This window comes from Crocodylus porosus, unplaced genomic scaffold (assembly GCF_001723895.1).
Source record: "Crocodylus porosus isolate Cpor-Errol unplaced genomic scaffold, CroPor_comp1, whole genome shotgun sequence".
Lineage (NCBI taxonomy): Eukaryota > Metazoa > Chordata > Crocodylia > Crocodylidae > Crocodylus > Crocodylus porosus.
In genome coordinates this window covers 31,445,453-31,457,232 of record NW_017728886.1, presented here as the reverse complement: position 1 = coordinate 31,457,232, position 11,780 = coordinate 31,445,453, and the positions used below count along the sequence as shown (strand labels likewise).

The 11,780-nt window shown below is 43.5% G+C and overlaps 1 long non-coding RNA gene across 1 annotated transcript; it reads left to right on the top strand.

The window, feature by feature from the left end:
- The first annotated feature begins 3,130 nt into the window (after positions 1-3,130).
- On the top strand, positions 3,131-6,256 carry LOC109307917. The gene is made up of 2 exons (XR_002100402.1): positions 3,131-3,765; positions 4,078-6,256. It is a non-coding gene; the product is annotated as an uncharacterized LOC109307917 (long non-coding RNA).
- The last annotated feature ends 5,524 nt before the right edge of the window (positions 6,257-11,780 follow it).

Below are 11,780 nucleotides of genomic sequence, written 5' to 3'. Positions count from 1 at the left end.
AAGTATACAGCACTGATCAACCTTGCTATTTTTCCCAGCTTCAAATTTAGATTTTAGTTTATTTGTCTAAGGGTAGCTTATTCTGGATGCTGTAAGACTAACTCCAGGTTTTGAATCTTTCTTGTTACAAGTGTAAGTGCTGGTGCTGCTCAGCCAGTGCATTGTGTAGTATAGGGTTGTCCAACTTTGGCAGGTCAGAGGCCACAGATGGTGCCAGACTCTGATCCATGCACCATGCAGGTCACATGCTGCGAGGTAGTCCCCCAGGATTAAGGTGTGCTGGCAACATGAAGCCCCCACCCCTGTTGTTCAGGCTGCACTTGTGGCATGCAGCACCCCACTGCAGACCTCTAGACCCTATCCCACAGTGCAGCAGCAAGAAAGGCAGCTGCCAGGGCTTGTGGGCTGTGTGGCCTACAGGCCACCAGTTGGACAGCCATAGTGAGACAGTTTTTGCACACTTGCTTCCAGAAATCCAGACATACCCACAAGTGAGATCTTGCTACTTCCTGAGTCATTTCTGAATCATTCCAGCGTGATTCTTCCAAATATTACTCTAACCCTAAAGGGGCTTCCAGCAGTGTGAGAGGAGGGGACTTTTTCTATCACATTTAACAGTCCTGAAGTAAACAGAATTTTAAATATGCCTTTTATTCTTTTCTGAGTATAAACTTGTACTTGACTTTGTGCAGTACACAATAAAAGGGGAAGAAACCTACAGAGATGCTTCACAGTGCATTCATGCCTTCAGGTTTCCCCTTCATACACAAAGCAGAGAACTTTGGTTCCACTAAACTACCTGGGATTAAATTCTTCCTTGCTCAGAGTTACCAAGCAACATCAGCTTCACCTGTAAGAGGTGTCTTCCTTTTCCCCTTCTTGGTTGCCTAAGGAATAAGACTGGTGTGTTTGTTTAATTAAAGACTTGCTGCCCAGTGAAATTCTAAAGACCTTAAACAATTTCAAGAAGTGAAACTCCCTGTAATAGGAGATGCTGTCTTGCCTTGGGACTGTTTACAGAGTTGTATTTACCAGCAAAAATCTTGTTTATTTTTGGCTTGTGAAGTCTTTTGTATCCCTGCCTCCTCTAGGTGATCACATGGAGGGCCCATGTCTGCACCTGTTGACAATACTAGGATGCCCCTTTCAGTACAATGCATGGTTTTATCTGAGTAAAGCAAACCGAAAAGTGATTGTCAAAGTAAGCTGGGGCTGGACTGCCACATGCTGGTAGATCGTGCAGGTGCTCTGCCAGAACACAGTAATGGTCCAATGATAGCATTTTGCTTTCAAGCTTAAGTGCCTACAGTTCCCCCAGGCCCTGTTGAAGTGGAGTAGACCATGGCTTGTGCTGTCCTAATCATCTGGCCAGCATAGATTCATGCCAGTGTGGCAATGGCTGCCTATACACATGCTCAGGGGTGGGAGAGGACGTTTTAATTAGAATAGTTCCCGGAGAGTCGCTCTAATTAAAACATTGCATTATCACATGTATTAAGCCCCCACACATTTAAAAATGGCCATGGGACACTTTAACTAAAGCACCCCATGGCCATCTTGAAACTTAGAGGGTGGGGGTGCTTGATGCTGCGGGGATGCTGGAGCATTTTATTTGGAACGCAGAGCAGACGTGAGTATTCGAGTGTGCCCTGCTGCATTCGAATTGCAATGTGTCAGAGCACATTTATAGGCAGCCAATGGTTTTAATTCATCTCTGTAGATATTTTGGCATCACGTGCATACTTGTGGAAGAGAGGAATCCTTCAGTTCAATTTCGTGTTTCAAAACTGACCTGAGCTATATGGAACTAAGACACTCTGGGTAGGCATATTAGCTTGCCACGCAGCACCATAGTACTTAAGGCCCAGATTCCCAAAAGTATTTAAGCACTCAACTCCCACTGAAACGGTTGAGGTTGTGGGCTTCATCATTGGCCACATGACATGGACTCTCAGAGATAAAAGCATCCACACACAGACCACAGACAAGTAGCTTAATGACTCTGGAGAAAGTGGCTGTTGTAGGTTCAGCCTTTAGTGAATTGGCAAGTGGGTGACTATCCCAAAAAGCGAAGGCTGCCTGGGCAAAGAAGGAGTGTTTCTTCTGCAACCGTAGGTGCCGTTGTGTCCAACCGGAGGTTTGACTGAGGCAAGGACCTGCTGGTAACTGCCCACTTGTGCTGCAGAATGACCTGAGGGAAAAATACCTTAGCTAAAGTTTATCTTGCTAGTCCTGGTAAATGTCGTTAGGAAGCAGCCACCTTTAGGAATGGTGTCTGGACCTATTACGCCATTTAAAAAATTGTACTTGTGTGGACAGTTCTGCTAACCATGAGGGTACCACTCCTTTATAAAGTTAAATGTGTGTTAGTTTTTGAAGGATAAGAGCCTTTTTGGAGTCAGGAGCAGTTTTTTATTGTCTCTGTATACCACGATTTGGATTTTGAGTGAAGGCCTATGTATTACCACACCTCCGTAAGTAATAAGGAATGAAGGGGCTGCTGTAGTACAATGTAGTCTATATATGCTGATACTTTTTGTCACAATACCTGCTCCCACTTTGTTCCTGCTTATCAGATAAAGGGCAGCAGCTCCTCTGAACTGGGCACACTCTGAGGATTGATAGCAACATACTGTTCCTTCATTTCCCTGGGAAGAGAAAAGATGTATAAAATTACTTTTTTCAGTAGTTTTGTATTTTTAATCAGAGTGCTTTGTTTTTCCTTTCGTTTTGGGTTTCCATAAAGCTATTTTATTCTGCTTTTATTTCCTACTTAAATTCTATTTAGATCATTTATCCTTCTAAATCTAGGACGGGGTGGCTAAGTAGCACAGGCAGCTTCTCTGTGTGGTACGTGGCAGATCGGGGAAGGAGCAGGCAGCACACTGACAGACAGACAGGGCAGAGTGGTCAACTGAGCAGGGAGCACAGGGCACGGAGCAGAAGATCAGGCAGGGAGAGGGCTCAGAGTGGCCAGGCTAATTTGTGGCACATCTGCCAAAAAAGTTGGTTTCCATTTATCTAGGAGGAACATTTCAAACTAACGTTTACAGCATCTCTGCAAGGCAGGTCACTAGTATCCATTTTACTGAAGGGAAAGTGGGCAAAGAGGTTAAGGAATTTGCTCAAAACCACATGTAGAGACAGCAGCAGAGCCAAGATCAGAATTCAAGCATGCCTGGCTCCTAGGACTGAGTTTAGATCACTGTCTCTCTCCTTCAGTTCTGGTTTAACCTTATTTATTTTGATTTCTAATTATGAAACTGGAAAGTAAAATTAACATGCTCCTACCTTCTTAGCTGGAGTATCCAAACCAGGGTTAAGCAAAATAGGACAAATGGATGGTGCGTATGGAATGATACTCACTAGTCCTGTTTGTCGGAGCAAAGGAGGCCCTGGCTGGGTTTGGAAACAGGTGGCTGCATGGGGGTCTCCCTGGGCATTATAAGGAGGAATTGCAGAACCCAGCTTTGGTGAATGACTGCAATCCTTAGCAATGCTTTCTACTGTCACACAATCCAAAATGAATAGTTGTTCCTTAAGTTCCAGGTCAGCTTTAGAAGGAGATGGTGCAAAATGACTTGGGTGGTGCTATGTCCTTTTCTTTGCAGGCGCCATTCATTTTCCTTGGGAAGGAGAGAGGACAAGAAGAAAAGGAATAAGCTACTCCCGTGTTATGAATAACTGCACTCTCTTCTCTACTGGAAAACCTGAACAAGCAGCAACAATCCCAGTGTGTGTTGCTATGGCCACACACCCACAGAGGTACTAGGCTGCTCTCGTCCTCCCCTTTACACCATTTGTTTCAGTCCTATTCATGCATTTGGTTTTGAAATATATTGAACTCTTACTGCAAATTCCACTGTCCCAGAACGTCCCTCCGGATGGTAACCTTTTGCTTCACGGTAACACATTTCCAAGGAACAGGATGTTAATGGCATTTAAGCAGGCCCTGGGTTTTTAAGCAGGGCAGCCTCTAGTGCGACTGAAACACACCAGGTAATTGTGGGGCTTCCTACTGTCAGCTTTGCCTTTAGATTCATCTTTGGATCTAACAGTTGTTCTTTAGTTTCAGAGCTGGGTTCATTACAGAACAAGGTGAAGTCTTTCTACGGCCACATCAGTGTTCAGCACAGAAGAACCCTACCGTAGGATTTGTGCAGCAGTGCAGACCCACAGCATAAGGAGGCCAGTTGCCTAGTTCTTGAAGTGGCTTGGACATGTGAATTTAGATGGTGAAAACATCCCACTTTTGTTCTTGGTGCATGTGGACTGTACTGGCAGTGTGTGCCTGCTGTCCAGGAGCGTATTGACCTGTCAATCTTCAAACTTCAGCTTCCTATGTAGATGCTGGGAGTCCTGCCACGAAACCCCAGGGCTGGCTCTTATTCTCATTTCAACAGCTGACTTCTGGGGGGTCCAGAGCTTTAGGAAAGCCTTATCTGGAAAACAGCTCTGAGAATCTTTCTGGTTTCTTGTGTCTAGTCTGCAGCAGGTGTTGATGGAGGGCAATCAAACTGGATCTGTGGTAGAGTTTTACCATGTCATGAATGTGGGTGATTGAAGTGCTCTAGAGCCATGTTCCTGTGACTGCTCCCTCTGATACCTTGCATGAGTGATGATGCCTTGACTTTCAGATGTACAAACATAACTTGTATCACAATGTTCACCACCTTTCTGCCATAGATTTCACACAGACGTTTGTGAAACCTGAGGCAGATGTTCATCCCATTTTACAGAAGAGGGAACTGAGGTACTGCAGTGAGATGTGACTTGCCCCAGATCACGCAAGATGCCTGTGGCAGGACCAAGAAATGTCTTTGCTGAAAGGCTTCTGGGAAGCTGCCTGAGTCCAAGTTGATGCAAATATGTACAAAAGCTAAACACAGATGTAAAATGAAACCCTTTTATATCAAGGTGTCCATATTTTCAAGGTTAAAACAAGACATGAATCCTAGGGCAGATGTGTTCACTGGAGCTGGTTTTAGCAGAGCCAAATAATGTGCTTGGAAGAATTTAGCAGCTTAGAAAGAGAAACGGAAAAGGGTACCCATTTCCCCCCACCTATACTCACTGTACCTGGGCTTCTCTTCTCTCTTCAGCTGCACCCTCTCCTTTTTCTCCTTCAGCATCCCCTCACTGCCAACCCTTCCTTTCTGCCACACTCATTCTCTTGATTGTGTCCACTAGACCTCTGCCTTGCCTTTGCCTGTTTCAGTTCTGCCACCCCTCATCTGCTGCCTGGGGTAAAAGAGGAGGGCAGCTATGTGGCCACCTCCCCCCATCTGACTTAGTAGCTACACAGAGGTGCTGGTGACAGTGTGGCTCTGAGAGACTCCATGGGAGCACTGTAGATGGAGAGCTAGTGCCTGTGGTGCACGTGTACTCACCCTACATATTGTCAGTTTTATTAGCTTAGCTGATTTGTGACTTGTGTGCCCAGTAATGGGGATTTCCAAATCAGCTAAAACAGTTTTCTGTAAAAGTAGCAGGGACAAGCCTGGTATTCAGGAACGCTTGGGAAAAAGACTGTATAAATAAAACAGGCTCTGCTGTTCATTCACACTAATGCAGTGTGAGCAGTGAGTGCAGTGGGCAAGAGTCAGTTCATCTTTTCTTGAATAAAAACAATGAGGAAGATGGGAGGCAGAAGGACCAGAAGACCTGAGGTTTGCCCTTCTGTATGTGACTCAGATTCATGGGGCCATTTCTGACTAGAGATACGTGTATATTTTCCTGGATTACTGAGGGAAGAGGTCTTGTTCTGGATCTCGGAAGAATTGGGGCAGGTGTTTGTGCCTGGAAAGTTTTGGGGATGTAACCCTGTTAATCACCACATCAGGTGCAGTGTGAACCCGCACACATGCACTGCCCCAGCAATGACCCTTCTTCCAATCCGGAAGAATTTCCCTCCCTGTTTTAGGCTTTACATCACATCTTCAACATGGGCCTCTCCTGAATGCATTCTAGTATTCATGCTTGGGGTCCATTAGGAGCAAAGGTCATGAAGCCCTTTTCATGTACAATATGTCTAGCTGGGTGTGTGCAAGTTTACTTGGGCCCCAGAGGAGAGAAAAGGGGCCTCCATGACACTTCTGTCTGGCAGTTTTCCAAGTGGCCTCTGCTTATGGGTTTGCTCTGTAGGAACCTAGGAAGGGCATTTTCCAAAAATTGATCGCGTGCAACTTTCTATGACCTTGTATCCCTTGCTTTATTTTTATGAATGAGGCTCTATTAAAAGCAGGGGGTAAATGTTTTCTCTTTGTTCCTCCTTCAGTTTACAAATTTGTCTTCTCCCATAGCCAGCTGTTAAAAGATTGGTTCTGCCCCTGCTTTCACCTTTGCTATTTCATGGCTAAGACATAAAACTGAGGTCCTGACCACTTGGCACTGAAGATCCATGGCTCTTTTTGTAATGGTAGCAGTGTCCTGGCTAGTTTCCAGATTCCAGACTCTGGCATTGTCTTACAGTTTCAAGTACATCTGATGCTCTCTTGCACCCTAAATCACTGTGTGATTGCTACTGATAAATTTTGTACCCTAAATTGTTCTTCAGAGAGGCTGTGAATTGCCAAACAGCTTCTGCGTTTCAGCTCAGAGGTGACTGATGTCTAGTGGTCGCCGAAAGGAAAGCACATACTTCTAACTCTGCAAACACTATTCTGAGGCTTAATTCTTTGATGTTTGCAAAAAGTTTGATATCTCCAAATGAAAGATGCAGTAGAAATGTCAAATCTCATGATTATTTCCTATTGTTGCTCTCATTTCTACTTCCACTACCTTGTGCTCCATCAGTAACACAGCCATTGATTCTTCCCAACTTGGTTTCTTTGCTATAAGATTTCATCTTCAAGGTCTTCAGTTAATGGTCAGCTACTTCCAGTATAGCTGAAAAGTGCATGCCTCTGGCCTGTGGCCAAACACCGTTTCCTTGTTGTCATTATTTTAATAAACACTGGCTGCATCTGCACAAGCCACTGACTGTTTAGTACCCCAAGTTTACTGTGCAGTAGTGTTGTGTGGCAGAAACAGTGACATGACACGACTGCGCAGTAGTCTTGGACTACTGTGCAGTCAGTGTCACAAAAAAGCCATTTGTCAGTGCTACTGCACGGTAACTCGGGTTACTGTGCAGTCATTTAGTACTTGTTTATACTTGTGTAGATGTGGCTACTGTGTTCAAGTAAGAGTCTAGCTGTTTAGCAAATTTGCTACAGCAAAGCTAGGACAAAGTGTTCACTTCATCACTGAAGCCAACATTAAAGTGCTATGCTTTACTTTAATGGGGAAATTCTAGTGAGAGTGTCATTTAAAAAAATGTCTCTGGCCTTGATTTTACTTTCATTGAAATAATGGAAATGCCAACAGATTCTTTTACAGAGTAAAGCAAGTGAGGTGGCTGTAACACGGGAAATACAAGGCAGTTAGGATTTATTCAGTGTATCTGTTTTGTTTTTCCACAACCAGTAAAGAATTTCAATTACAAATATAACATGTACTTGATCATTTTAGAGAGGCTTTTAGCCTGTGAAGAAATAATGCAGCCCAGGGGTCACTACTTTTAGCAGGTATCTTGGACAATTTTCAAAAGCAGCAGCCTATTTAGCAGGTGCAATCCAATAGTTAGACATCTAAATATCACCATCTTCATTTGCAGTTTGGTTCTTTCATTTTTAATACTCCTGAAATTAGATGCAGATTAAAAAAAACCCCCAAAACCAGACTCTTTGTTTATTAAGAGAAAAAGGGAAAGTATGAAAAAGTCAAAACACAAGACAAAGTGAAGCCGTGTCTGCACTTTGCATGGTGTGCTGCTTGAAAGCAAACATTATTTATTTAGGGCAATTTGAAAATGCCCTTTTAAAAACCTCCAATGTTTTAGAATAATCTGGCATTTAATTCTTATAAAACAAGGCAGAACACAAGTCTGCTCTGCAGTGACCTCTAGGGTACTTCAGTTTCACACCTCCAGGAACTTTTATTATGCAAAGGCAGTAGCTTGTCCCTAGTGAATGCTGTGAATCTACTTTCTGTTCTACGGCTAAATCTTGCCTCCATTTAAAATCCTTAATAAAAGTTTCTTTCCCAACCTGATGCCCCATATAAGGTCTGACCTCAGAGGTGCTGATCACCCATAGTGCTCTGTAACATCAAAGAAAGTTGCAGGTGCTCCACATGGATCTGATCCAACACTCATTGAAGCCAGTGAATACACTTTCTTTGACCTCATGGAAACTAGATCATGCTTCAGCTCTCAGAAACAAGCTACTAGACAATACTAGTCCTTTGCACAAACTTTAGGTGTTCTTGTGCGTCCCTTATACAAAAGTGGTGTCTTTTCTTCAATATTATCATATTTCATCCAAATTTATTCCCCTTGCGGTGTTTGTTATCAAGCCTCTCCTTGCTGAACCCATTTAGCCTGACACCCTTTTGCTGCATACTTTCTCGTGAAATGTGACCTGAAAACAAAGTGCAGCCATCCAGGGGAAAAAAAACCCTGCAGACCTGACCCTGCAAACCTGTGTGTGTAGTGTTTAATCATGGGTATTATGCCATTGACTGCAGTGGGACCACTTACATGGGTAAGGGCTTGCACGACTGGGTCTTGAGATAGGAACCTGATGGAAATTAAACAAAACGAAAATGAATGCAGACCACTTGACAGCAGAAGGTTGTCAGGAAGCCAAAATGGAAACAGCTGGCCCAGCCCAAAGAAAAATCATCTGCATTAAAAAAAAGGATAATGGAAAAAAATTCCCATAAACCTCAAGACTAAATTGTTCAAAAGCAAGACCAAAAAAATAATCACAGTAGGATATCAAAAATAAAATTGGTGCAGTTCGTCTTACAATCACTGGGATGAGATCCCAATGGCTTGTGTCCTTAAAAGTAGTCCTTATGTATTCATTTCCCAACCACCTCAACTAACAATTGAACTTCAGGGGTGCAGATTAAAGCAATAGCAGGTGGCAATCTAATTGCTATCAATCTTATATCTGAATTTCTCATTTGTCATCTAACCTCACTACAGCTGGCTCTCAACCCTGATTATCTTCACTGCTATTACTACAGGTTCAAAGAAGATATGGATTTTTGGCCTCATTTGCATGCTGCCAAAGGCGGCTTATGTGATTTGGAATATGGGAATGGAGGGGTATACAGGTGCCATGTTTTGAGGGATGAAGTAAGAGGTGAACTATCTAGAATGCCCAACTAAGTATGCCTTTCATTCTTTTCACAGGAAATCAGTCATTGTATGACTTGGTATTCATTATCTGACCTAGCTAACTGGTACCAGCTTGATTCTTCAAACCAAGAATGGCTGAAGGGAGGCATAATGGACAATAAGGAATAGCCATCAACAGGTCTGGTCTAGAGCCAGGAAACAGCAAGCCACTGAAGCAGCCTAGCAAATGGAAAATGCTGAGCTGCTTCGGTGATATTAGCAAGTGTCTTATTTTAATGAGTTATTTATAAAGTGAATAAAGAGGTCCTTTTTTCATTATATGTTCATAATCAACTAGAGCTGTTTCTCATTCCATATTACAAAACAATAATTTCAAAGTTAACCCAGCTTGCTTTCCTGGATGGCTGCTAAAATTAGGCTCTCTGAACAAGGAGGGACTTGGCCTGTTCTGTAAGACAGTGCACCCAGGGAGTGAGGACTCTGTGTGCTGTGGAAGGCAATTCTCTGCCTGCCTGATGAGGAAGACCGGGACGATATCTAAAGCAAAGTGAGGAAGGAGCTGTCGGGGATACCCGTCATCTCTCTCAGGGATACCTTGTATTGATGCTTATGTTTATTACAGTTGTCATTGATCTGTACTGTGGTAGCACTGAGGAGCCCCTGTCATAGACCAGAACTACATTTTGCCTGGTCCTTCCTCAGAAAACTGTCCCGTCAGTGCAGGCCGTAAGATAGATGCATATAAAAGAACATAATTCCCAGTGCATACTTAATTACTGTGATGTTGCTGTATCTTCCCAACTATACACCAGGCACTAGGCTGTGAGCCCCTTACTCACTTTGGCCAGTTACATCAGTAATCAGTTCCTTTAACTTCACTGGAACCTTTTCTTGAGAAGAGCATTCCCCGATCTGAGTCAGGGCTTTACCATCTAGCTTTTTGGGGGCAGTATTGAGCAGTTTTCAGATCCTGATTTGGAATAAATCTTTGCAGGGACTGAAGTAGGACCTCCCTGGAGAAGATCTAGGCATGCAGAGCCGTGCTGAGAAGTTACATACAACGGCAGAGCAGCAGAAGGACTCAGCCCTGGGCAGTCTGGGTGCCATAACTTCAGCGTTAGAAGTGGTGAATGGTACAGTAATTCCAGGGTTTGCCACAAGATGGAGGCAAAGAACTTGCTTAGAATATTTAAAGGGCATGGTCACAGAGTTGTTTGGCTTTTGAGAGGCCATTTCTGTCTACTCTCTTTTTGGATTTGAAAAACAGGCAAATAAGAATGAATGAACTAAAGACTTGTACTTTCAAGATGCTGTGCTGTCCTAGTGTATCATCTGAGACAGTGATATTCTCCCACAGAAATAGAGATACTATTAAACTCTCTTCCTCACTTTATTTTTCATTGTCATTTTTAAGCGGTATTTTATTTCTATACACAGACCAGCAAGGCAGAGATGAGAAGAAGTAATTTAAATCAGAGGTGAAGAGAACAGATATACCACATCCAGTGTGTCAGGCAAGTTAATAAAATATAATTTCTTCCCCTGAATAGGAGACTTTTTTGTTCTTAAATGTTCTTAAAAATTGACTTGGATGGTTGTTGTTTTCATACCTATTGAGGCAACCCAGCCCAGACTTTGATAGATAGTAGTTACCTATTGATGTAAGCTAGTGCTTTGCTTAGTCATTACAAATAGTAATGTATTCTGCTTTGAAATGATTGGCCGGCAGGAGTGGGGGAGTACTATTCATTGTGAATGAGACGAACAGAATCTGGCCCATCATGTCCATCAATCCAAAGCATTTTACACACCATGGGACAAATCATGCCCTGACCCCCCTTCTTCCCCTCCCCCTGCAATGCATGCACACATTGCTGTTTGTAAGGGTTGGCAAGGTTAGAAGAGTTAAATCATCAAAGTTGTATTGCAGGTGGCAATGTGAAATGTAAAAGAGAGGCAGAGAGATTGCACATACCCCTCTAAGTCATAGCACTACTTTCTGTGGCCATGTAAGAGGTATGAGAAAAGGTCAGCAGCCTTCCACTGTTACCATAACCCAGACACTGCACTAGCAGCTTTGGAGTGGCTTTTTCTTCCTTAGGAAGGTAGGCATCATTCTCTTTTTAACAGCCATTGACTTGGGACAAGACTTTTCTCTTTTTTAAAGTTGTAAAGACAACACAAGTGCAAGGATCTGTGTTTCTTTGCAATGACTTTGCATTATGTCTTATACTAGGTCTGTTCAACTGGCAGCCCTCATGAGCAGTAAACACTTAATCCATAGGCTTCCACCCTGCCACTGCTCCTGCTGCTACCACTGCTTTTCCTTTAACTTCCACTTTCTGCTGCCCTGTGTAACCTGTGGGGAGCACGCCGCTGGTGCAGGAGGGGGGGTCACACTGCCTATACAGTCAGGAGACCCAGGGGCCCATGACCTGTGCAGGGGACAGCCTTTGGCTGCTCAGAAGTTCAACAGCCTTATCGTATACAAAGCAGGGAATGCTATTGCGGTTTGGCTGTTACCAGGGGTACTGTTGCACATGGATCAGTGGACCCAGAGGGTCAGCAAGTTTGGCAAGGCTCATGTGGG